This window comes from Myotis nattereri (genome assembly GCF_964212035.1).
Source record: "Myotis nattereri genome assembly, chromosome: 18".
NCBI lineage: Eukaryota > Metazoa > Chordata > Mammalia > Chiroptera > Vespertilionidae > Myotis > Myotis nattereri.
In genome coordinates this window covers 22153200-22176729 of record NC_138093.1, presented here as the reverse complement: position 1 = coordinate 22176729, position 23530 = coordinate 22153200, and the positions used below count along the sequence as shown (strand labels likewise).

Here is a 23530-nt window from a genome sequence, read left to right as displayed (position 1 = left end):
TTATCTTACACATTATGTAATTCTAGCCTAGAAGAGCATTGTTAATTTTCATTACTCTTAATTTCTATTAATTTGATCTTGTCTGGTGTTCCTAAAATATGACTTACAAAGTAGTGATTAAGAGTTTCAAGCTGATAGTTTAGAAGATACTTTTCCTTTTAAAAAATATATTTATTGTTGATAGTATTACAGATATCTCCCATTCTCCTTCCTTAACCCTCCTCCTCCCAAAGAAGATACTTTTCAAAAAAATTTTTAAAGTGTTTGCAGAAAGAACTTTATCTATGGAAAGTAGTATGTTTTTATTAATACATTCTCATACCTTCATAGCAGCACAATTCACCATAGCTAAGATTTGGAAACAGCCTAAGTGCCCATCAGCAGATGAGTGGATTAGAAAACTGTGGGACATATACACAATGGAATACTATGCTGCAGTAAAAAAAAAAAAGGGAACTTTTGCCTTTTGCAACAGCATGGATGGAACTGGAGAGCATTATGCTAAGTGAAATAAGCCAGTCAGAGAAAGATAAATACCACATGATCTCGCTCATTTGTGGATTATAGAGAACAACATAGACTGATGAAAAGGGACGGACCCAAAGACTGAGAAACAGCGATCAGGCTATCAATCCCCAGAAGGAAAGTAGGGGAGGGCGGGGGTAAGGGGAAGAGATCAACCGAAGGACTTGTATACATGTATATAAGCCAAACCAATGGACATGGACAACAGGGGGATGGGAGCATGAGTTTGTGTGTGGGGGGGAGGTTGGGGGTTAATGGGGGGGATGAGGAAACATTTGTAATACCTTAACTAATAATAATAATAAAAAAAAGTGTTTGCAGAAAGAACTTTATCTATGGAAAGTAGTATGTTTTTATTAATACATTCTCATACCTTTTCATGGGTTTTTATTCTTGCCATAGTCTTTATCCTACAGCTGCTACCTTTTAATCAAAGTAGTAGTAATGTTACCTTTAACTCCAACTTATGTAATAATTATTTTTATTTCTATTTGAAATATAAAAGTAAAAGATGACATACCTTAGTTTCCTTCTCGGAATTATAAGATTTTTAAGCTGAAAATAACCTTAGAGGGGTCTGTCTCTTCCTCTGCTCCTTAATTTTACAGATGGGGAAATGGAACACGGCGGTGAATTCTCATACCTAGTTATGGAGATTAGAATTTAGGTTTCCTGACTTCCAGTTAAGTGCTCTTTTACATTATCTTATGTTTTGTAATATAATTCTTTGACTATTTCATTTGTACATTAGCAAAGGCAGGAGTTACCTTGTTGTTAACTTGCCACTTGTGATTATTCAGCTTGACTGCTTTGCGTATACATATAAAGATACTCTCTTTGTAATGAGAAGGTAACAGCCTTGTGGTTCTCTTCCCCCAAGTGAAAGTCAACCTGTAATTTCTAGGAATATATTTTCTAAACCTTTTACTCTTAAATGCCAGCTTCATGGTTGTGTTTATTGCTTTCCTATTTTGATTTGAATTAACATTTTGCATAAATTTACTTACAAGGGTCAAGTATGCAAAGTGTAAGTGGAAATATTTCTTTTAAAAGCTTGTAGAACCTTATTAATTTTAATAAGGACCACTTTAGCTTTGTAGGATATTTTATTTATGGGATATATTAATACATTAATTGGTATTTTTGAGGTACAAGTAACTGGAAGTATATTGTCTTTGTTTTGCTGGAAAGAATCAGCAGGACATCTGATTTAACAAGTAGCTAAGTATATTTTTAGTAGCATTTTAATTTGCTACTAAATGGAGAAAGTAGCTTTACAATTAATTTAAAAATTTTAAATAACTTTAACCCTAAAGCCTTGTTGACATCATTATTTAGCAAGCCGAATTTTTACAAACTTAAGAAACAAACTTTATTAATTCCTACAAAATATTGATGGTTTCAAAATTTTGAGGTAATAAAGCTGTTAAAATACCAGTAAGTGTTGAACTCTAAAGCAACCTGTTGGTATATAAATTGGCATACACAGTGATTCCAGCCAAAAGTGGAAGAAAAAAATGAAAGGTGTTTATAACCAAAGTGTGCTGTTTGTAGAAGAGTTGTGAAAGAAATTGCTTTTTTTGTTTGTTAATTTTCACCTGAAGATAGTTTTCCTTTTTTTTTTTTTTAAAAGAGAGAAAGTGGATGGGGGGTGCGGGGGGAGACAGAGTGAGAGAAACATCAATGTGAGAGAGATACATCGATTGGCTGCCTCCCACATGTGCCCCAACCAGGGCTGGGGATTGAGCCTGGAATTGAGGTGCATGCCCTTGACCCGAATCGAACTCAGGACCCTCAGTCCATAGGCTGATGCTCTCTCCACTGAGCCAAACTGGCTAGGGCAGAAATTGCTTTCTTTAGTGGTGTTTGATGCTAATCACAGGCAAACATAGCCAGCTATACTGACAATTAGTTATAAAATAAATAATTGGCAGGAAAGTCACAACTATCAATGGCAAAGGAAATAACAGCTCTTTCCTTAAATAACAAGCATCTGTGTCTTTAATGTGATGCACACATAGTGTGCCTCATGAATTTTAACCAATAGCATTTCATGTAATATATATTGTTTCTTGGTTAGTCCTATCCAATTTGAGTTTTGAGAACTTAGAACTTATTGTAGGAGAAACAGCTGTGCTCCCCTCAGTTTCTTGGGAGATTTTTAACTGGAAAGCAGTTTCCAGTAAAACTGAATATTTTCCAGTAAACATAACATCTAACAAATAAACAATCAAAAAAGCAATTCCTGGAACCGAGAAAGGATTGTTAGTTGTAATAGTAAATACATTTAATGCAAGAGTGGTCAGTACATACCCATTATTAGACTTAAGCCAGTAGTTTTAATGGTTCAATAATTTAGACATTCGACTATTTTCTTATTTTTGAGACATATTCCTGTTTCTTACTTAAAATTCTTGATGCAGTAATTTTCTTGTAATAGCATAATTAAGGAAATTATTAAATGTAATATATATCCTGTTTATCTTTTTAGTTTGTAAATTTTAATCTCAATTCTGAATATAGTATAGATGTTTTAAAAATACAATTTTTTGTAGATATGTTTTAAGTCCCAATCTAGCTAAGCTTCAGTTTCATTTTTTATGTTTTATAAATGAAAACCTGAAGCTGAGAGAGGTTGGACAGTTCAAGATCGCAAAGCTATCAAGTTGATTGCCTAGGACTCAGACTCTGTTACTCTGTCAGTACTTACTCCTCTACCATCCTATATTAATTTTTTGTAAGTTAGTGACTTACTGTCCTCTTTTTGAACTTAAATGGCTCAAGTCAGACTTTTGAGAAATATACACATTTCTCAAATAAAATTATTTTCCTTTTCAGGGATCCTCAGAGACCTCTTTGGGGTAAAGGTGGTATTAGAGAAGTTCATTGCTACTATTATTACCTAACTGATCATATTCAAAACACACACACACACATACACCATACTTACGTACATACATTAGAGGCTTAAATATGACAGTTTTGTTTAAATTCCCATTTGTAAGGGTGCTTAAAGTGTCTGGGGGACAGGACAAGTAGGGATGTACTATTCTTTCAGCAGCATGCCTGGGCAGACAGCTGTTAGAATGTGTCTGTCCAAATCTGTGTGTATTCTTTATGGTGGCAGTTTCCATCATTGAAAATCTCCAAGAAAGGATAGTTTGGCTATTGGATGATACCCACTTGGGATATGATTCTCTTCTCTTCCCCAATAAGATAGTAATTACCATGTTTTTTTTTGGTGTGTGTGTGGTCTTATACATTTAGTTTGTGGTTGGGGATAGACTTTGAAGATTTCTTTAAATGTGAAGGAAGAATGAGAGAATTATAATTAAATATAATATGAAGTAATAGTTATCATTTTAAATGTTTGCCAGAGTAGAAAAATAGTATGCTTAGATTTTATATATATATATATATGTATATATATATATATATATACACATATATATATATTTATTTATTTTAAATTGTTTTTAATTGTGGTAAAATACACATACTTAAAATTTAACATTCTATCAGATGTTTTAATGTACTTGTTTTATTTTGCTCATATAATAGTCTGTTTAAAAAATGAATAGTTCCTGGTGATGACCCTTAGGCACTTTGTCCAGAGGAACTCTTCTTTTCTATATGTTATCACTGTTCCATCTCTTACCTGCTACTGAAACTTTTTACCTCACTTAGAATGCATTCCAGCGACAGAACAGGAAAATAGAGAAGTGCTAGACCTGCTGTTCCCTCATCCCTTGTACAATACAGTGCGGCCTTGACTTACGAGTTTAATTCGTTCCGAGACTGAGCTCATTAGGACCGCCTTAAGGAGTTCCTTAACTCAAATTACTCTGTCAACTCAGTGCAAAAAATCAGCCGAGAGACAGCTGTTATCTCAAAAAACTCGTTAGTCGGAACACTCGTAAGTCAAGGCCCCACTGTATCTGTGAAGCCTGAGTCATGTCGGCTCTTTCCTTCCTTTTTCTCTGGAGCCTTCATGTCAGGTCCTCAGGGGGAATGTGTAGGAAAGCCAGAGGCTGAGTGTATTCAACTCTGATTCTGTTACTTCTCTAACAGCTTTCATTGATTTCTTAACCATCTTCAGGCCTAAACTGCTTTTAAGAACATCCAATGAAGGCTTTCATAATCTGGTGCCTGCTAGTTTCATACATGCTCTTTAGGCTCCAGCCATGGTAAAATACATGTAGTTCTCTAAACATGGACTGTAGTAGATGATCCAGAATTATTTCTTGAAGGAGTGAATATATATATTTCAGTTGTATTTTTTTTTACATACTAACACTAGCTTTTATTCCATCACCAACTTGTGACTTTCCTTTAAGACTCAGGCCAAGGATTCTCTTTCAACTGGCCTTTTCTGCTTTTGTCTATATTAGTAGTCACTTTTGCTCTATAATGCCAAAATATTCAGGCTACATTTCTGTTTATAATAGCTGACTTACTTTTTTGTTCTTTCATTAGTATGTGAGATTCTTTTATTTTTTTTAAATATATTTTTATTGATTTCAGAGAGGAAGGGAGAGAGAGAGAGATAGAAACATCAGTGATGAGACAGAATCATTGATCCGCTGCCTCCTGTACTCCCCACACTGGGGAGCGAGTCTGCAACCCAGGCATGTGTCCTGACTGGGAATTGAACCCTGACCTCCTAGTTCATAGGTTGACACTCAACCACTGAGCCATGCCAGCTGGGCAGTATGTGAGGTTTTTGAGGGCCAGGGGCCATGTCTTACTTACCTTAGTACCCCCTAGCCTTGACCTACTCTATAGGCACTTTGTATTACAGAAAGCCTTTAAGGTAGCTGTTGCTCTTGTTTCTTAATGTTACATAATGAAATATTTATATATTGAATATTCCTGGCTTTTAAAATTTCAATTCTTTTTCTCCCCTAGGTGAAAATTGCTCAGATGCTTGATTTGTGAAATAATCAGTATTTCAATGAGTATATATGTCATGATTAGTATATGATTGCTTATTATGGGATTGGGATATTGGGTAGGAAGATTAGAATTGCAGACTCCATCCCCATGTGGATGAGTCCCTTGAATAGTTGGACAAGATTATGTAAGCCTAATCCTTCTAGATAAATACATCTGAGCAGATTTTAAATTGATGACTCATTAAATTGTTCCTACTTAATATGTATGTGTTATTAATATATTAATAACACAAAAGTTCTGTCATCTTGGTATTCCCTAGAATTAATGACTTAGTGGGTGATACATTATTTGTTCCTATGAGAAGACTTTATTTTAGATGTTTTGACTCTTCCTAATTTTAGTTGTGAAATCTCTTAGGTGAAACAATAGTCAAGGAAATTGTAAGCATACTAAAAACGTCTTTTTTGTTATGAATCTAAGTACTGTAAAGATTTATTATATAAACAGCAATTGTGTGAAAACCAAAATTTATTTAAATACATTTTAAAAGTTAAAATTAGGGTGTGGTATCCAATATATTTCTGATCACTTTTTTTTTGAAGTGTAGGCCAGCTCTTCCATGTCAAAGCTTCCTGTGTACAGTAGATCAGCTTTTGTGGGATTTACTTGAAAAAAATTTTGCGTTGTTTTTTAAAAAAATAACAGAATTGGCATTTTAACTATTTTTAACTGTACAAATCAGTGGCATTAATTATGTTCACAGTGTAATGTCCCCAGTAAGCAATAACTCCTCTTTCCTCCCTCATGATCTCTGATAACCTCAATTCTACTTTCTGTTTCTATGAATTTGCCTATTCTAGATATTTCATGTAAGTGGAACTATACAATATTTGTCTTTTTATACCTGTTTTCTTTCATTTAGCATAATGTTTTCAAGGTTCATCATGTAGCCAGAACTTCATTCCTTTTTATGGCTGCATAATATTCTATCGTAGGTTTATACCACATTTGATCTGTTCATTTCTTGGTAGATTTTTGGGGTGTTTCTACCTAGGGGTTATTGGGAATAATACTGCAGTGAACATTGCATATAAGTATCTCTTTGAATCCTTGTTTTTCATTCTATTGAGTATATACTTGGGAGTAAAATTGCTGAGTTATATGATAATTTTATGTTTATATTTTTGAAGAACCACCAAATTATTTTATGCAGGGGCTGTACCATTTCACATCCCCCACCTAAAATATACTGGGATTCATTCATAGGAGACAATTCTACCTACAAGATCTTAAGTTAAACATATATTACCTTGGATGAGTCTCTTAACCTCTCTTTGTATTACAGTTATCTCATCCTTAAAAATGGAGCTTAAATTAGATAATAAAGTTTCTCCTGTCTCTAAAATTATATGACTGACATTACAATGAATTGCCATGATGTTTACATTTGCAGTTCTTTTGTCCTCCTCTTTTTTATAAGAGCAATTTGACTACACAGTGGGAGGCAGAACCCCTGTATGCCTGGTGATGTGAGAATATTCCAGTCTCCAAATACTTTCTAAATCATATTTGCTAGATATGAGCCACTTTACAAAAGTTAATTACAGAATTTTCAGGTACATCTACATTGAGATATTATGATCTTTTATTAATTTGTACTCTGTGGCTATAAAAATCATAACGGGGGAAGTTTTAAAATAAAAGTCTATTTAATTGACATATGAGCAAGAACTTAAGTTGGTATAAGCTTTAATACAGTTGTTACTTTCAGTAAAATTTTGATATGTTGGAACTTGAATGTTTTATTGCCAAAATTTGTTTATTACTTTCTATGTAATTATATCCCTGATGATACATACGTGTGTATGTACACACAAGTATAATGTATTATACGTGCAATGAGCAGGGAGGCCAGAAGTCTTGGATCTTGTGTTATGGACATTCTTTTTATTTTAAATATATTTTTACTGATTTCAGAGAGGAAGGGAGAGGAGAGAGAGAAACATCAATGAGAGAGAGAATCATTGATCGGCTGCCTCCTGCACAGCCCCCACTGGGGTTTGAGCACGCAACCCAGGCATGTGCTCTTGACCGGAATCGAACCCAGGACCCTTCAGTCCGCAGGTGGACGCTCGATTCACTGAGCCAAACCAGCTAGGGCGACATTCTTTTTTAAAAAATATATTTTATTGATTTTTTACAGAGAGGAAGGGAGAGGGATAGAGAGTTAGAAACATCGATGAGAGAGAAACATAGACCAGCTGCCTCCTGCACGCCCCCTACTGGGGATGTGCATGCAACCTAGGTACATGCCCTTGACCGGAATCAAACCTGGGACCGTTCAGTCCGCAGGCCAACGCTGTATCCACTGAGCTAAACCGGTTAGGGCACGACATTCTTTTTTAAAAACATATTTTTTTATTTCAGAGAGGAAGGGAGAGGAGAGAGAGAAACATCAATGATGAGAGAGAATCAGTGATCTGCTGCCTCATGCACGCCTCCAACTGGGGATTGAGCTCAAAACCCAGGCATGTGTCCTGACCAAGAATCGAACCTTGACTTCCTGGTTCATAGATTGACGCTCAACCACTGAGCCACGCCGGCTGGATGTGGACATTCTATTAGAAGGTCATGATACCCCAATAGGCCATAATGGGTTAAGGAAAAGAAGTTTTAGTAGGAATTCTTCCCTTGGCTACAGATGACTGAACAGAGAGAGCTGAGTAGTCCTTATTCCCTGACCAAAACCCACTTTTAAGCTGGTTATGTAACCAGCCCAACTTTGCAAGAAATGGGCCACCGTATATACTTAAGTATTTTAAAAGTTGATTTTAGCACCTACCTACTGTTTTCCTGAAAATAAGATTTATGAAAGAGGTAACAGTTTTGGCCTATTGTTACCAACCTCAATGAATTACATGATGCAAAAATTAAGTCAATTAATTGCTCTTAAATTCAGGGTTTCTTATTCTGTTTATTGGGTTTCAATGGATAAAGAAGTACAGTAGTAATAACTGATTGCCCTTTTGAATTATGTCTTTAGTCCCAGGGCAAGATACTCCCAAAGACCGACAGTCTCCTTGAGGATGACTGTAGTTGGAAGGGGATGGTATGTCATGACTATTCTTGGAACTTGACTTGGCTGTTTCTGTGCTGCTTTGGCAAGAGCCAGAGGGGTTGGGTTGGATCTGCGGGCATCTTTGGAATAATCAAGATGCTTAGTAGCAGTCCAGCTTGCAACTAGGGCTCATTCCTCTTACAGGTTTTGTTTTTTAATCTCTTACAGGGTTTTAATCTTACTTTTCTTGTCAGTAACAGAAACCTACTCTTCGTTAGTTTATCTCTTCCTCTAGCTTGGGTGTTAAAGCTTATTTTTTTTCTGTTGATATACTTACTAGTAACTTTGATCATCAAAGTCAGAGTATACTTCTAAAAAATACTCAACCGCTTATATTTTTCATAGCATAGGAAATTGTAGCAACACTAAAAACTAAAACTGACTGCTGTTAATAACAACAACCTTACTACTTTTGTTTCCTTGAATAGCACTTGTCGAATCAAGATATTTGCCTATATCTCCCAATGTGACATAGTCTTAGAATGTTAAGAACTCTTTTATGCATATAGTTTAAAAGGAGTGATAATTTATTTGAATCAATTTTTATAACCTCTTTTGATTGTAGAGACTGTGGTAAGAATTTGTCTAGCTTGTAATCTCCTTTATTAATTTGCTTCATCATTCCCTTTCATCAGCCTTTATGTTTTACTGCCTAGGGCATGAGCTCACATTCCCATTTATTAGCTGGTGGCATGCCAGACAGTAGTAAAACTTCCTAGGATATCTGTCTGCTAGGAGACTAAAATTAAGAGCTAGATGTTTATTCCTTAAGTACTTCCATTTAAGGAGAATAGTTCCCCTCTCCCATCCCACTCCTCAAATAGCTAATTTATTTTCTTTAGGTAATTTCAAACTTGTCTTTTCTAATATTCTGCATAAACTACCAGATATTTACTAAGCTTTTACTATTGTGAAACATTCTTGGCAGTGGAAGTTTGGTCTCTACAGCTCCAAGGAACTGGTGGTGGTTTTTCTTTTATGAGTTGACAAGGAACAGAAGACAAAATCAAGGGGTCCAGTGTAAGGAGCTAGTTGAACATCTGTTAGCCTGCTCTAACTTCCTCCTTACATTTTCTCTGTGCCAAAAACCAAAACAAAACAATCTCTCCCCCTCCTCCCAATAAAACACTGTCTCTTATTCTTGAAATAAAAAGTGCTCTAAAAAATTTCACAGGGTGTAACAAAAGGTAAAGGCACTAAGAAGAGATCAGGGATAATATCCCTTTTATATTTTTCCACCATCTCCTTTTTGCTTAAAACCAATAGAAAAATTGAGGGGTATAAAAGGACAGTTGTTAGAAGGTTTTAAGACCACACAGTGTGTCCTGGCTGGTGTTGCTCAGTTGTTGGAGCATTGGCCTGCTCACCAAAGGGTCTCTGGTTTGATTCCTGGTCAAGGGCACATACCTGGGTTGCAGGTTCTCAGGGTGCGTGGAGGAGGCAACCAAGTGATGTGTCTCTCGCACATCAATGCCCGTCCTCCCCTCCACCAATCCCTCCCGTCCACTGTCTTCAAAAATCAATGGAAAAAATATCCTTGGGTGAGGATGAAAAAAAAAAAAAAGACTATACTGTGGACTGAATGAAGTAAATATATGTAATATATTTATTTCAAAGTATTTCAAACTGATTCTCAGGTAAACATCAAGTGCAGGGAATTTCAGTGAGGAATATCAAAGAGGAACTAACTATCATACTGGAAAAGCTTTAGGTTCATCATGTGTAAGTGCAGGGGGTGGTAAGCTTATTTCTTGTGAGGAGGTAGGAATAGGGGAGTACTATGTTCCCAGAGTATGCAGGGAAAGGAAAGTCAAAGGGAGATAAAGGAAGTGAACCTGTTGGAAGTGGAGGGAGGTTCTGCATAGGTCAGTATGTAAAAAAACAGGGATTGTTTTCTTTTTCACATAGAATTTCACATGAACATACACATTAAAGGGAAACTGTAATTAAAATGCTGGTTTACCAATACATATGAAATTTTTCCCCCTTGCTTTAGTATTGTTTTTGTTTCAAAAAGAGCCTTAAGTGTCATTGTAATTTTTTTTGTAATTTATTTTGTCAAATAAAAAAAACAAGAACACACATTTATTTGTTTTGCTTTTATATAGTCACATATCCAGTTGGTGTTTAGATGTTATTCCTTTTCAGTTTGTTTGAATTAGTATCCAGATAAGACCTATTTGTCACAATGATAATCTAATAATTGATATACTATTTAATAATATGTAATATTTAGTAATATATCTATTGACATTGATATATACCTTAAATCTCTGTTGATCTGTAAGTTTTCTGCCTTCACATACTGTTTTGTGCAAAGGAAAGTGTTATTTCTAAAAAGCCTTTGGCCCTTTGTAGTTTAAAAAATTTTTTGCTATGCTATTCTAATTATATCAGCTATTTCTTAGAACATGCTTTCAAAATATTTGACCGTTTTGGAAGACTGCATATGGAAGTTATTTTTAATTGGAAAATTTCTTTATAACTTAAGATTTTTAATAGTTTTATAATGTCCAGATGGGGTTGTTATATCCATTATTATTACAATGCAAACTTCCCCATAATATTCTGGGTGGACATGTGTCTGACCCTGTTAATTCAGTATCTTCAGAAGAAATATGCTTGCTTTTTGGCCAAAGTTAAAATAGAGCTAGTCCAAATTTATATCTAATAGGGATAGATAGAATAGGCTTTATGGCTTGATTTCAGGAACACCAGCGGTGCCCCTCTGCCTACTAGCTAATGCCTAAAATTCCTTGGGGGAATTTTTTAACTGTGTAACCTGTTAAGATGTAAACATTATTCTGATGTTGGGGGTGGAATTATTTATACATTAGCTTTTCTACATTTACCTCTTTGTAGAAGTTACAAATCAGATTATCTTTAAATTTTATAGATTATATTTAAATCTAAAGCTCTAGATGATAATTGTGTTAGAGACCTTACCTGGAGAAGTAAACATCCTTAGGTCCTGTTTAGTTAAAATAAGTGGACTCTGTTCTCTTCCTCCTATTACTATCCTCTAATCCAGGGGTCCTCAAACTTTTTAAACAAGGGTCCAGTTCACTGTCCCTCAGACCGTTGGAGGGCCGGACTATAGTTTAAAAAAAAAACTATGAACAAATTCCTATGCACACTGCACATATCTTATTTTGAAGTAAAAAAACAAAACGGGAACAAATACAATATTTGTATTTGCATGTGGCCCGCGGGCCGTAGTTTGAGGACCCCTGCTCTAATCAAAGATAAAATTACTTCAGATAAGAAAATACTGACTTGGGATAGTCTGCATGTGCAGGTATGTGTGCATACAGAGTCATTGGAGTATCATAAGGGGTTAAAGTCCTTGAGATAGATGAGGACAGATTCACAAGAGAGGCCAGGAAGGAGGATGTACGAGTCCATCAAGGCCCACTTCCGGCCCACTTCTGTAGGACCAGACCTAATTAAGGAGATACCTTTCCTTGAATTGTAGCATGTACCAACTTTCAATTCTCTTTGTTTTTTGACAGTGCTGATAACCTATTTATTATTTCTAATAAATATGAATTAATTTGCTGTTCTACTTTGCTGTGAATTATTTTGGGCTCCAGCTCTATGAATAGCTTAGTGAGGAGAAAGGTATTTATTTGTGGTCTCTATCAGGATTCTTTTCTTTTCCTTGGAAATATAACAACTAGTAAGGAACATCTGTAACCAATGGTAGTTACATTTGATGATTTTATTGTTTTTGTTCAGAAAAGAGAAAATAAATTATGCAAGACTTTTCTGGGTACATGAAACATGAACATGAAAACTAATTCTTTCAAGTTGCATGGAGTTCCTTACAGTATTTTATTTTTATTTCTTTGTATTTAAGTGTAGCATAATTAAGTACCTGTTGTACTTTATGATAGTGTAAAATGAACTTATTCTAACCAAATCTATAATTTAGATACTAAGCTCCTAAGCAGTCTCTGTATCTTTTATCTTTTTGGGTTTTTTTTGTCCCCATAGTATCTAGCTAACAGTAAAATCATCCTTTTAGTACTGTCCAAAATGGGGTGTGGTATTAAAAGGTTAGTAAAATTGTCTGTGATTCTGCACAAATATTATAATATTTGTAATATTATAATATTGGCCATTAATTATAAAGCCATTCACTAATCATATCAGAACTATAATTCCTTAGATTCATAGGTACAGAAAACAGACTGACAGCTGTCAGAGGGGAGGGGATTTGGGGGGCTGAGTGAAAAAGATGAAGGGATTAAGAGAAGAAACATCATGGACACAGACAACAGTATGAAGATTACAAGAGGGAAAGGAAGCATGGGGTGGGGGAGAAGGTAGAAGAAGGTAACAGGCATAAATGGTGACGGAAAGATACCTGACTTTGGATGGTGAGCACAATACAATATACAGATGATATACGTATTATAGAATTGTATACTTGAAACCTAAGTACTTTTATTAACCAATGTTACCCCAATTCAATCATTTTTAAAAAATATATATTTTATTGATTTTTTTTACAGAGAGGAAGGGAAAGGGGTAGAGAGTTAGAAACATCGATGAGAGAGAAACATTGATCAGCTGCCTCCTGCACACCCCCCACTGGGGATGTGCCCGAATCCAAGGTACATGCCATTGACCGGAATTGAACCCAGGACCCTTCAGTCTGCAGGCTGACTCTGTATCCACTGAGCCACACCGGCCACGGCTTTAACAGATGTATAGTCCCTTAAACAGAGTAGTTGTTCAAAATTTTTGACTGATTGATGGTTTCTGTTTTTATTCATACTAATATAGATGATTTTAGTTCCCACTTTTTATTTCTTTGTTATTCTCAATAATAATTATGTTAAGAATTTGTATTGTGGTTTTTTGTTTTTTTAGAGAAAGGCATTATTTAATGTTTGGTCTTCATGACTAATGTTAAGTAAAAAATAATATTGACTAGGTGTTTTGTCACCTAAAAGGATTTGGGAAAAAGAAAGGGTTGCAACCCAGTGCGTGCAAATGTGGCAAGCCACATCCACACCCTGGCCTGCATGCCAAGATGGAGGGGTATTTATGAATGGGAAAATGAAGTTCAGGGAAGGAGAAGCTAGAACCATCGAGCTTTATGATAAACACTGGAGGCCCAGTGCACGAAATGTGTGCACGGGTACGGTCCCTAGGCCTGGCTGGCGATCAGGGCTGATCGGGGCCTCCCTTAGTTCCGCGCCGTCCCCTGGTGGTCAGCACATGTCATAGTGAGCGATCGAACTCTCGGTCTCCCGGTCAAACTCCCAAGGGGACACTTTGCATATTAGCCTATATATATATATATATATATATATATATATATATATATATATATATATATATATAGATAGAGTTCTTCCTGTAGGGTTCTTGGGTGTAGAGTTCTTAACACATTGTATGCGGGAAACGTATTTATATGTTTTACGTATTTATACGTTCTACCAGTGTAGTAGAGCGCGGGGCATGTATTAATATGTTTTTTATAGACTAGCGGTAGAATGCGGGTAACGTATAAATACGTAAACTAAAGTTATCGTAATTTTACTGAACGTTGCCATTTGCGCAAAAAATTAGCAAAAATGGCCCGCGTCACCTGTTAGCACGTGATAAAAACTACCCGCAAACAATGTGTTAACAGTTAAGCCCTGGCTCCTCTCATAGGAATGTTATCTTAAAAGTTCCACCAATCTTTATCACTAAAATCATCCACTTTTTTTTTTTACCAGGGTTTTCTATAGGGTTGGATAGGATTAAAACTGTGTTCTTGAATAATTCAATGAGAACCACTTTACGTTATTTTCTATATTTGACTTTCCTTCCCTATCTTTTTCATAACTTTATTTAAATCCCTTGTTTTTGACTTTTGATGCCTCTCCTAGTGGTGGTAAGCTTGGTGTTTTGAGAAAGACTGGTTAAAATCTTTTTGTGTGCAAAGGAGTTTATGCTTTTTGTATTATACTTTGATGATTTTCATTTGGAATTGCTCTTTAGAAGTGATATTTATCTAAGTCAACTTTCTGAATAATTAAGGCAAGCAGAATACGGGAGAAATTTTAACTCGGAGATTTTTTAATAGATTTGCCAGTATAACCAAGCAAATCTATTTAAAGACAGTTTTCAGATGAAATTAGCCTATATCATCCTCTATGAGTATTGTGGAGAAACAGAGTCTTGTCTGAAAGGACTCTGAGTCAATAAGTACATTAACCAACTCAGTGTTGATTGACTTGAGTATATTACTTGGCCCACAATAGATTTTACCATTGCTTATTGGGTATTTTTGGCACTATTCATATTATTGAATGAACTAAAATTTGGCTGAACATTTGAAGCCTCAACTGAAATAGTAAGTCATGATAGTTAATGTAATATAACAGTGTTTTTCCAACTTCTTTGTTCACATATTTTTTAAAAGAACTTCTAAAAGACCTAGGTGAGACGAAAATGGAGGATGTTACTATAAAGAGGATAGCATGAGGGAGATTTATCATTTTTGTATCTTTTACAAACAGGTGATGATTATATGCATCTATACATGTATTAAAATTCATAGAACTTATACACTAAGAGAAAACGGCTGTCTATTCTCTTGCATATGTTTTGGGTGATATCTGAAAACTTTCTCATCACAAGTTTAAATCATTGTGAATTATATATTTTTGGTATGTTAATAATGACATTTCTAAGTTAAAGTGTTATATCATTTAACAAAATGTGTCCAGGAATTTAAATACCACAGTGATTTATCACCCCATTATCCATTTTAAAATTACATGAACAGGCTCTTTGTTAACAGCTGGAAGTTGTAAATTATTCTTATTTTTCTTTGGATTTATATTTCTATTTTACTTCCCTCATAGAATTTATCCTAATATTGTATTTTATTGATTACTCAAATGCCATAAGAAGCATGAGAAACAAACACACACAAAGCCTGTTAACTCTCCAATTCAAAATTGGCATATTGTCCACACTGTTAGACAGAGAAAGTCACATGGCCAAGAGCAACATCAATGGGGCAGGAAAATATACTTGCCCAATCTAGGGGTAAGTAACTCCAGAGTCTTTTGGTCAAGCATGTGGATCTATAAGCTATAACAGGGAGGAACTAAAAAATTGGGAACAATAATTCAACCTATCCTGTCCATCTTTTAATGAGACATTTAATGATATATAATATAAATGATATGTAGTAGAATGAGACAGCAAAATAGAGATCTGAGGCAGTAGGAGTTAGCCAGGCAAAGTGGGGGTGGGGACAGTGGGCAGAAAATACTTGGGGCTGGGAGAATAATGTTTGTGAAAATAAAAGGGTTTGGGGAACTATAGGGTTGAGAATGTCCAAAGTATAGGGTGAGAGGTCAGGTGTTTACTAAAAGAGAATTGGAAGGAGATTATGCCAAGTTCACTGCAAAAGAACCTTTTATGCCATGTGAGGGATATGAGATTTTAACTTCAGTGCACTGGGAAAATAATTGGAATGTTTTAACCAGAATAGGGATATAGTTAGGTTTTCTTGTGCTCTAGAAAAAAAATAAATTTTGGCTTTTGTTTAATATTAGATTGATGTTAGGTAAGACCAGATAAGAGACCAATGTGGTGACCATTGTAAAAGCCCAGTTGAAGAATGAAAGTGGCCTAAACTCGGATAGTAGACTTAGGGCAGAAAAGAGATTGTTGAACCACAGAGAAGTAGTTTGAACTGTTCTCAACCGTTGAGTACATTGGTCACATTTTCTCAATTATATATAATTTGAATGTTAGAAAAGGGGCAGGTTTTTTTTTTTATTAATATACTAGAGGCCAGGTGCACGAAATTCGTGCCCTGGGGGAGGGGGTTCCCTTAGCCTGGCCTGCTCCCTCTCGAAGTCTGGGACCCCTTGGGGGATATAGCAATGCACCAAGCGGCAAGTGGCTAGGGCGGAGCCAGAATTGGGGCCTGGTGCCACGCTGCTCACACTCATCCCAGCCTGCTGCGCCTGCTGACGAGGAATTGGGAGAGGCTTCTGCTGTGGCAGTTGTGCTCACCAGCTGTGAGCCTGGCTTCTGGCTGAGTGGCGCTCTCCCTATGGGAGTGCAGTAACCACCAGGGGCAGCTCTTGCATTGAGCGTCTGCCCTCTGGTGGTCAGTGTGCATAATAGCAACCAGTTGTTCAGGTCGTTCCCGTATAATTGTCGTTTAGGCTTTTATTATATAGACTAGAGGCCCGGTGCACGAAATTTGTGCACGGGCAGGGTCCCTAGGCCTGGCCAGTGATCAGAGCTGATCTGTGTGGCAACTGGTGGGGCAATTGGGGGTCCCACACTGGCACCCGCCTTGGCCAGCTTGGCATCGCCCACCTGATGGCAACGCCCCCCACCACTGCCGCTGGTCGCCTCCCTCTGCAGGGTGACCAGCGGGACAATCGGGGCCACCGCTGGCATCTGCCTTGGCTGGCCTGGGGACTTCGGGTTGGGGGCAGCTCCTGCATTGAGCATCTGCCCCCTGGTGGTCAGTGTGCTTCATAGCGACCAGTCATTCCACTGGTTGTTCAGTCATTTGGTCAATTTGCATATTAGGCTTTTATTATATAGGATGTCCTCAATCTTTAATTTTATAGAACAGTGTGAATGTTAGCTGTGTATATTAAAATGATTTGTAAATAGTAAAGTTTAATACAAATGCCAATTATTAATATTATGCAGGAAGTTCACTGAATTCCTTAGGAAAAGAGTTGATAAGTGAATATATTGTTTTATTGCAACTAGAGAAGCTCTATTTAACTATTATCTCCGTGACCTAGTGTGTATTGTAATATTTTCCATTTACTTAATTTAACTATTGGTTCCCTTCCCTATAAACCGGAAAATTCAAAATACGTACATATTTGGAAGAAAACCTCTTGAAATTGTTACTGTTCTTTAATGCCTTCTGATTGCCAACAAGATAAATCTGAATTTCTTGGTGTGGCATTCAAGTTTCTCCAAGATCTGGTCCTTGCTTATGTCTCCTACTTTAACTTTTTTAGCACTTCATTTCATGCACACACCCTCTCCACACAAAAAACAAACCCTGGCGCCATACTAATTCTTTTTTTCAGTTTCCAGAATATACTATGTAGTTTGCTATCATTAATCACCTATCACTTTTACCTACTTCAGATGGTTGATATAAAAATGACTTGTGTGTCTAAACTGGAGGTGATACATGAGGGTCAGATTTCATATGTTCAGTTTACTGATATACTCCTGGTGCTTGTTACATAGTGCTTGACACAAAGTGGGTGTTCAATAAAGATTTTGAATAGTTAATACATTGATGAATTATTATTAAAGGTAGGCATTTTAGAATTTTCTGTAGATTGAGATATTTTGTTTATGTGCATACACATTCACATACATTCCATGCCCAGAAACATGTGTATGTGTGCAGTTGTTGCATGCTTCCATAGAGTCAGTGAAACAGCTGACTGCTTGGATTACAGAGGATTGTATTGTAGATCTTTAGGAATGATCGAGGTTTTTTTTTGTGAGTCCCTCTGTAGGAATGTCAGTTCTGAACTTATATTGAAGTCATTGTACCAGGTGTTAAGTCTCATTGACTTTGGGCATTCCCTTAGGAAAAGAGGACTGGCACATTCCTTTCATCCCTTAGATATTTTATTATGTTTTGCCTGAACAACATAGGCAATGATGTGTTTCTGCTAAGATGCAAAGATCTTGGAATGCTGAATTCCACAAATGTTATCTGTTTAGGAAAGTTCTTAGTTTCTTCTAAACTTCTGTCACAATTCCGAAGAGAACAGTGTTTATATATAAAATAAATGTAGAAATGTTAGGTTCTGAAGTTAAGCTGCAAATTCTCATTTGTAGGTGTTACTAAAATTTAGTGTTCTGTGATGATATACTTATGGCATGACTTTTTAAAATTAAATTTATTGGGGTGACATTGGTTAATAAAATTATATAGGCTTCAAGTGTACATTGCTATGATACATCATCTGTATACTGCATTGTATGCCTGCTACCCAAAGTCAAATCATCTTCTGTCACCATATATTTAGTCCCCTTAAATTTACCCCACCCGTCTTCCTTCTGGTAACCACCATATTGTTGTCTGTGTCTATGTGTTTCATACTAGCAAATAGAATATAACGATATGTGAAAAAAGAATACATCACAATCAAGTGGGTTCATTCCAGGGGCATTCCCTGGAATACTAGTTTATCGATGCTCAGTGGAAAGAGACTTGGAGAAAAGAAATCTGAGATATGCTCGTGCTATACCTACCTTTTGGAGGGCTACTCTGAACATGACTATATCAATGACTCTAATAAGTTAGGCATTCTTTGTTGTAGGGCTTTTATTCAGCATTTTCCCATTTTATTTAACTATGGAGTACTTGCCTGTGACATCTATTTCATGGAATACACTTCGGGAAATACTGGCTTAACTTGTTACCCAAAATAGTGTGGCACATGATAAGTCTTTATAAGCATTTAAAAATATATTAACTCTTATCTTGAGTTGGGATATATAGCTGATCATATTCTTCTCTTTAAAAAATGTTCTCTTTTTGCAACTCCTTATTCCCATTCCTAAGGACGTTCTAGGCAGTGGTTTGAAAGTTTGATTACTACGTAGACCAGTATCACCTCTGAGTGAGATGAGAAATACAATTCTTGGTTACCACCCGAGGTCAACTGAATGAAAAATCTGGAGTGAGGCCCTATAATGTGTCTTTTAACAGGTGATTCGTGTGCATACTAGTGCTGGAGAACCCACTCTAGGGAACCATTCAGTTTGGGGTTTTATTAGCAGAGCACCAAAATCTGAGAAGGTTTGGATCATCTAGGTGTGACTAGTATTAATCAGAACACTTTTCTGTTGATGATTCCCAAATTTATGTCTCTGGTCGAAACTTCTCTGAATTCAGACTCTTAAATTCAGCTGCTAATGCCACATTTTCCTTTGGATGTATAATAGGTTTCTTAAGTTTAATATATCCAAAATGGAGCTAACTAACTAAATGGGGTTGCTGTACACTCTTTAAACTTCTCCTCTGGTGTCTCCACCTAGTTGTTTGTTTTTTTTCTGTCCTGTGATTTTTACCCCACATCATAAATTAGGCCAGTGCTAATGGCGAACTTTACTATGAGACATAATACACATAGTCATGTGAATACATATTACTTATAGTCTGTGTATTCACAGTTTGATACCGACAGATATAATAAAAATAACTTTAATACAGAGTTTTATTTACTAAGATATATTGTTAAAATTTTTCAGTAATTTTGCAATTTCAGTGATAGTTTTAAGCTGGAGAGAAATAGAGGATTCAGCAATAAAGTAATGGATTGATGCTGAGTGTTTTTATATGTTATTTGAATTAAAAAATGTGTATTAATATGAACCTTAACCAAAAGAATTCTGTAATTTGAAGTATGGTTTTTTTCTTATTACCTCTAACACTTATGCTGTAGGGAGAATTCTGTTGCTTTGGATAGCCAGCAGTCTCTGAAATAAGGGTAATGAATAAAGTCTTTGTTTCCCTTAGTTAAGTCAATTGGAAATATGTGAGTTCAGCCAGCAGGAAATAGCTTGTAGCCAGGACACAAGTATAGGGAGTGTAGTATCTATAGACATGGACGTGTCACTTCATAGATACCGTAAAACGAGCTCCATGGGTCTGAAACAGGAAAAACCAGCCTTTTGATTTTTAGCATCACATGAAAGGATTGTTATGTTGCTAAGTTATTTGCAGGACAGTGACATGTGTCCTGAAGGGTAAGGTTAGAGAACCTTTAGAACTATAAGAAGTATCTCCTACTGCATACCCACATATACATTACTTTTTGTGTGTGAGATGTTTGTGAGGTGAGTCATATACTAAGGAAAGACTTTTGTCTGCTCAACCTTTGAGGAGAAATCAAAAGGAAAGACAGTCTGTTTTGATCTAAATAAGATTGTTCAAAGAAGAGATGAAAGTTGTACAGTTAATTTAGAGAAAAAGTTATTTGTTAAGATGTATTCCAAACTCTGGCATGACCTATACAAATTTTTAAAACTCTGTGAGTCATTGTGCATTAACTCTATTGCTCAGCTGCTGGGAGTAAAGGATGAAATTTCCAGTCCTGTGATTGGTAAGCATGTATTTAACATTCTGATTAGTTTCTTAAGTTTGACTCTTCTGTGTTATCCTATGTATGAACAGATGGACCAAGGTCATTCCACTTGGGGAGTCTGGCTGTCTTCAGATTCTTTTCCAGAAGGTAAAAAAGGGACTTTTGTCAGTGTTTTTGTACTACTTTCTTGAATAAGGGAGGCAGCCTGAACTAGTGAAAGGAGCATAGGTGTTGGTGTGAGACAAGACCTAGGGTTTTGAATCCTGGCTTTACCAACTTGTCAAGTTATTTAATTTCTGAGCATTTGTCTGTTAGTGCTTCGGGGCTGTAGATACTCATATCTAATAAAGAGGAAATATGCTAATTGACCCTCAGGCCATCACAAAGATGGCGGTGCCCACAGCCAATAAGGAGGGGATATGCTAATAGACTGCCCACCCTCAAAGATGGCGGCACCCATAGCTACAAAATGGCAGCGCCCAGTCTCCTCAGCCCTGCCGGGGCAGCAGGCATGCGGCAAGGCTGGGCCCATGCTCCACGTGCCTGCTTCCACAGCCCCCCCCCCAGTCCCCTCAGCCCCCCCAGCCACCCAGGGCCAGCCCGAGGTGCGGGAAAGCCTCAGGTGTTGGCTGCCCAGCCGCCCAGGGCTGCCCGAGGCTTGCGCTGCGGGCAGAGGCAGAGGTGTGATGGGGCATCACCTTCCCCTGATCGCCAGGTCGCCTTCCACCCCTGAGGGCTCCTGGACTGTGAGAGAGGGCAGGCCAGGCTGAGCAACCCCGCTTCCAGTGCATGAATTTTCATGCACTGGGCCTCTAGTGATATTATAAATGATAATATATCAATAGGAAGACTTTGAGTCCAAAGTATGTTGATGTCTGTGGTTTTGTAATTAGAGAAAGCTCCCACTCTAACAGGAGCAAATGAGTCCTTTAAGTGTTTGGAGGTTTTGGAGAGGTATGGAGCACACTCTCAGCCAGAGTGACAACTTATTTATAGTGGTTTGTGACCCTCCAAAGCTCAGTGCTACTCTACAAAATCTCATCCTTTTGGATTTAATTTATTTTGTTAGGGAAAATTTGAATTAAATTAAAATCAGTAATTAAATTTATTTAGATTAGTTTAAGTTAAATTTAATTCTCAGTAGTGTTATGATCCCTAAAATTAGTATGCTTTTCTTAAATTCCAATAAATCTTTATTTTAAGCAGCTTTGGACTCTGCCATCAAAAAGTGTGCTGTCATTGGTTAAGTTAAATATCTGAGTGGACAGTTTTCATTTGTAAAACAGGGAAAAATGGTTAAGTGCATTATGGAGTCCTTAAATGAGATTATATGCATGCAGAGTGCTTAGTGGAGACCTTGACATTATAACTGAAAACTTTAGTTCTTTCTGTTTAATCTAAAAGGGGTGCTAAATCCATTAAAAGGTAAGGATAAATTTATTGGGCTCAAGTTGAAAATGTGTATGGCTAAAATAACTCAGAGGTATAGAATCTTTATAAAAGCCTAATATGCAAATTGTCCCCATGGGAATTCGACCAGGAGATCAACCGCTTGCTATGGCATGCGCTGACCACCAGGGGGAAGTGCAGAACGAAGGAAGGCCCTGGCCAGCAGCCGGGGAAGGGAGGCCCAGCCAATAGCTGGCAGCCAGCAGCTGGGTCAGGGAGGCCCTGGCTGGCAGCCAGGGAAGGAAGGCCCCAACAGCAGACAGCAGCTGGGGAAGGGAGGCCATAGCTGGTAGCCGACAGTCAGTGAAGGGAGGCCCCAGCCGGCAGCTGGAAGGCCCCAATAGGCCCTAATTGCCAGCCAGGCCTAGGGACTCTACCTGTTCACGAATTTCATGCACCAGGCCTCTAATTAAAAATAAACAACTGAAGAGGCTCTAAAATATTGCAAGATTAATTCTCTTTAGGTCAGTTAGTGATAGTAGTTAATGGCCTTTCTTTTTAGCTTGGATACACTCTCAATTTGAGTGTATCACCCAACAATCAAAATGGCATTTTAATCACTACTATGCTTGGTATCTCCCTTTATCTATTTAATTCCTGTATTATCTTATAAATGGTAGTTCAAGTTCTTAGAGTATCCTTGGATCTGACCTCTCTGACCATTTCTGATTAAGTAATCTCTTCCTTTGCCTAAAACAGCTATTGTTGTACTAAACTAAGACACTTTCTATAGTATATTTACTATAATTATTACTTCCTTTTTTGTCTTTTTTCCCTCTAATAAGATGAAGTTTCTACAAGTACAGAATCATTATGCGTCTCTGTCCAATAAAACCCAGCAGAGTGCTTTGCTAATAAATAATGATTAGTAAAAAGGATTGCTAATTTAAAAAATTCAGTGACTCTGAGACTTCCTGTCACAAACTAAAAAAACTGGCCTGGCCAGCATGGCTCAGTGGTTGAGTGTCGACCTATGAACCAGGAGGTCACCGTTTGATTCCCAGTCAGGGCACATGCCCAGGTTGCAGGCTCGATCCCCAGTAGGGGGCATGAAAGAGACACCCGATAAATGATTCTCATCATTGATGTTTCTCTCTCTTCCTCTTTGAAATCAATAAATAAAAAAAAATACTTAAAGAAATTAAAAAGCTGTAATGACATCTCTTCTATTTCTCTACACCAGTGTTTCTCTTGGATTTAAAAAAGCTTATTAGCTTTAGGGATCTTTTTGTAATGAGGGGCCAGTATTTGTTCTGAAAGCCTTGATTTCACAAAAGGAAAGATAAAGTGGTGAATGCTGAGAGTAAAGTATCATAATGATGCTCTCCTTTCTTAGGATTCTAGCCAGCTGCCATGTTGGGAGGGTGAGGAATAAGGGTTAGTAACAGGCAGGGACATGGCAGCTGCCATCTTAGAGATCATCTGG

At 36.9% G+C, this 23530-nt stretch overlaps 1 protein-coding gene across 1 annotated transcript in view; it reads left to right on the top strand.

The window, feature by feature from the left end:
- ABL2 (ABL proto-oncogene 2, non-receptor tyrosine kinase) overlaps window positions 1-23530 on the top strand; it is a gene marked incomplete at its 5' end in the record, with an annotated part of 80968 nt that overhangs the window by 21436 nt on the left and 36002 nt on the right. The gene's annotated exons all lie outside the window — the stretch shown is intronic.